This window comes from Myotis davidii, unplaced genomic scaffold, assembly GCF_000327345.1.
Source record: "Myotis davidii unplaced genomic scaffold, ASM32734v1 scaffold332, whole genome shotgun sequence".
Classification (NCBI taxonomy): domain Eukaryota; kingdom Metazoa; phylum Chordata; class Mammalia; order Chiroptera; family Vespertilionidae; genus Myotis; species Myotis davidii.
The window spans coordinates 2,942,684-2,947,429 of NW_006285779.1; the positions used below are offsets into that span (position 1 = coordinate 2,942,684).

Below are 4,746 nucleotides of genomic sequence, written 5' to 3' on the forward strand. Positions count from 1 at the left end.
ACCACTATGGCTCTAAAAGGAATGGGAATCATTATTAGAATACAGAGACAAAGAGAGCTTTGTGGAGAGGGCTGTGACCTTTCATCAAGAGATATAGGTGCCACAGCAACCCTACAGATTGGGAGCCAGGGGAATACCCTGACTTCAGTCTCCGCATATCGTCTGATCTCTTGCCTACACTGGCCAGTGCTCCACATTGGTCAAGCTCAACCAGAAAAAGCCAGAGGGTTCAATCAACACAGGTCAGCTTCCTGGAACACAGAGAAGGATAGAGTAAATCCTGGTTAAACAGGATTATGGCAGTCATCTCAACCTACAGTCTGATCTCTTCATAGCTGCCAAGCAGTCTTTTTTTTTTTTAATTATGATGAAATAGATATGACATAAAATTTGCCATTTTCACCATTTTTAAAGTATGTTTTTATTGATTTCAGAGAGGAAGGGAGAGGGAGAGAGAGAAACATCAATGATGAGAGTCATTGATCAGCTGCCTCCTGCATGCCCCCTACTGGGGATTGAGCCCGAAACCCAGGCATGTGCCCTTGACCAGAATTGAACCCAGGACTCTTCAGTCCACAGGCTGATGCTCTATCCACTAAGCCAAACTGGCTGGGGCCATTTTCATCATTTTAAGTGTACAATTCAGTGGCATTAATTACATTTACAATGTTCTGCAACCATTACCACTATCTATTTCCAAACCTTTTTTCATAACCCCAAACAGAAACTTTGTACCCATGAAGCAATAATTTTTCATTTCTCCAAACCCCAAGCCCTGATAATCTCTAATCTGCTTTTCATCTCTATGAGTTTGCCTATCCAAGAAATTGCATATAAGTGAAATCATGCAATATTTATCTGTTTGTATCTGGCTTCTTACACATAGCATAATGTTTTACAAGGTTCATCCATGTTGTAGCATGTATCAGAACTTCATTTCTTTGTATGGTGACTAATATTCCATTGTATCCATATAATACACTTGTTTATCCATTCATCTGCTGATGCCGACACTTTGGTTGTTTATACCTTTTGCCTAGACTAGAATAATGCTGCCATGAATATTAGCATACAAGTATTTGTTTGAGTCCCTATTTTTTAAAAAATATATTTTATTGATTTTTTACAGAGAGGAAGGGAGAGAGAGACAGAGTTAGAAACATCGATCAGCTGCCTCCTGCACATCCCCTACTGGGGAAGTGCCCGCAACCCAGGTACCTTTCAGTCCGCAGGCCAACGCTCTATCCACTGAGCCAAACTGGTTTCGGCATGAGTCCCTATTTTTAATTATTTGGGGTATATATGTAAGACTAAAATATCTGGGTTATATAGCAATTCTATGTTTAACTTTTTAAATATATTTTATTGATTTTTTACAGAGAGGAAGGGAGAAGGATAGAGAGTTAGAAACATCAATGAGAGAGAGAGAAACATGGATCAGCTGCCTCCTGCACACCTCCTACTGGGGATGTGCCAGCAACCAAGTTACATGCCCTTGACCGGAATCGAACCTGGGACCTTTCAGTCCACAGGCTGATGCTCTATCCACTGAGCCAAACCGGTTAGGGCTATTTTCCTCTATAAAACTCTTTAATGCTTCCCAATTTCAAAACTTATTATATGTTTTGTATTATAAAGTTACAGTAATCAAGTTAGTGTGGTACTGGCATAAGGATAGAGATAGATCAATAAAATAGAATTGAGAGCGAGACAAAAAACACACATCTATGGGCAATTGATTCCAGACAAGAGTCCAAAGATAATTCAATGGAAAAAGAGTAGTCTTTTCAATAAATAGTCCTGGGACATTTGGATATCCACACACAAAAGAATGTAATTGGGCAACTTATTTATACTTATACAAACATAAAGTTAATTCAATATGGACCATAGGCCTAAATGCATAAAGAGCTAAAAGCATGAAGCTCTTAGAAGAAAATATAGGAGTAAATCTCTGTGATGGTGGGTTAGGTAAAGCTTCTTAGATATGACACCAAAAGCATAACCAACCAACAAAAAATAGATAAATTAGACTTCAAATTAAAAACTTTTGTGCTTTGCAGGACACCATCAAGACAGTACAAAGATAATGCAGCCCTAGCCAGCTTGGCTCAGCGGATAGAGTGTCAGCCTGTGGACTGAAGGGTCTCAGGTTCAATTCTGGTCAAGGGCACAAGCCTGGGTTGCAGGCTTGATTCCCAGTGGGGGGTGTTCAAGAGGCAGCCAATCAATGATTCTCTCTCATCATTGATTTTCTATTTCCCTCTCCCTTCCTCTCTGAAATCAATTAAAAAAATTTTAAGAGAATCGCTTTTTTGCAAATTATATATTTGATAATGGATTTGTATCAAGAATATATAAAGAATTCTCATGCATCAACAGTAAAAATCTTAGCCCATCAACAGTAAAAATGAGCTAAGTTTCTCCAAATTAGATGTACAATTGTCTGATAAGCACGTGAAGAAATGTTTAACATCGTTAGCCATCAAGGAAATACAAATCAAAACCACAATGAGATAAGCACTTCACTTGCTCTAGGAAAGCTATAACAAAAAAAATAACCTCTTTCTGCTGCCTTCTTGATTCTGTGTTACCACTCACTCCTCACCACCCACAAAATGCCAGGTGAACCATCCCTCCATACAGAAAACATCTCTCCATCAGAGCAGGAGTTGCCACAGCTCCAGGCTGACACAAGGTCTGGAACAGACTCTGACAGTGATGAATCAGTACCAGAGCTGGAAGAACAAGATTCCACACAGGCAACAGACCAGCTGGCAGCAGCCACTGAAATCGGTGAAGAACCAGTCAGTAAAGCAAAACAGAGCCAGAATGTAAAGAAGGCATGGGAGGCTATGTCCAACCTGGGTCTTCCAAACAGGTTATAGGGGTTACTAGAGTCACTACCCAGAAATCTAATATCCTCTTTGTCACCATAAAACAAGATGTCTACAAGATCCCAGCTTCAGATACCTACATAGTTTTGGGGGAAGCCAAGATCGAGAATTTATCTCACCAAGAACGGCTAGCAGCTGTTGAGAAATTCAAAGTTTAAGGTGAAGTTGTCACAAACATTCAAGAAAACACACAGACTATAGCTGTGCAAGAGGAGAGTAAAGAGGACAAGGTTGATGAAAGAGGTATGAAATTTAAGAACATAAAATTGTTCATGTCACAAGCAAATGTGTCAAGAGCAAAGGTGGCTCTAGCCAGTTTGGCTCAGTGGATAAAGCATTGGCCTGTGGACTAAAGGGTTCCGGGTTCAATTCCAGTCAAGAGCACCTGCCCGGGTTGCAGGCTCGATCCCCAGTGGGGGATGTGCAGGAGGCAGCTGATCAATGAGTCTCTCTCATCATTGATGTTTCTATCTCTCTCTCCCTCTCCCTTACTCTCTGAAATAAAAAAATTTATATTTGGGGGGGAAAAGGAGCAAAGGCCGTCCAAGTCCTGAACAACAACAGTAGTGACATTGTAAATGCTATTATGAAATAAACACTATAACCATCTAAAAAAGAGGATCCTTTTTTGGTGTTTCAAAGGGGTTATTTCAGCTTGGTTTGAAATTTGTACTGTTTCTGTCATTAATAAAGTTATGGCTTCTTGTGGTATGAAAAGAAAAATAACAAATATTGATGAGTGTGTGCAGAAATTGGATCCCTTTGTTTTCCTTTTGATTTAACTAATAAAAGTCATACAAATACTTTGTTTTTCTCCTTCTATTAAATTATAAGTTCCTTGAGTACTGGGACTGGGTCTTATATAAAATTTATCAATCACAAACTTTTAACAGATTTAAAACTAATATTCCTGTGTGAAAATTAATCTCACCTAATCACATATGTATACATTTTGCAAGTAATTTGCCTTAGCAGAACCACCACAAACCTATATTACTCAAGCTAGATGTATGTAAGTCTCTTCATTCCCTGGTAGTGGGAACAATATTCTAGAGGACATTGTAGCAATACAGTGAGCAGCTGCTTTCTTGCTACTGTAGAGCCAGAGTTCCAGAACAACTGTGGTTGACATATATCTGTCTCCAAGTAGCTTGTCATAGCACTTAAACCACCGGTATGAGCTGCATTGTCTATAGACTCACTCAGATCCAAGTAGGAGATTTTATCTTCCAGATTAAATGTCTGAAATACAATTCACTAGCAAGAACTTAGAGGAAGCTTGCGCAGCACAGACCTCAGAACTGTGATGACAAAAAGGTAGTCGGAACTTCTACCTCTGGACAACATGGAATAGCAGGAACTAGATTTACCTTCTGCCTTAAACAACTAGAAAACAAACAACAGAATATTTAAAACAATGCTTTTCAGACACTAGACAATAGGCAACACAGGACTGTAATCCCTGGGAAGAGAGAAACAAACAATGTGAGCCCTGTGATCACACTCTTACTGCATGGAGGCAGCTTCCAGGCTGCAGTGCAAGAAAGGGGAAAGCACACGTAGCCTAGAAGTCTCTCTGCAATCAGGAAGGCCAAGGTGGATAGCCTGCATGGCCGTGTGTTGGAGAGGAGGAAGATGCACAGAGAAAGAATTTTGGGCCCAGTCTGCATGGCTCAGTGGTTGAGCCAGGAGGTCATGGTTTACTTCCCGGTCAGGGCACATACCCTGGTTGCAGACTTGATCCCTAGTAGGGGGTGTGTAGAAGGCAGCCAATCAGCAGATCTATGTTTCTCTCACATTGATATTTCTTTGTCTCCCTCTCCCTTCCTCTCTCAAATCATTTTAAAAT

General features: G+C 40.2%; 1 pseudogene; it reads left to right on the forward strand.

Moving 5' to 3' along the window:
• The first annotated feature begins 2,618 nt into the window (after nt 1-2,618).
• On the forward strand, nt 2,619-3,614 carry LOC102768975 (annotated as a pseudogene).
• The last annotated feature ends 1,132 nt before the right edge of the window (nt 3,615-4,746 follow it).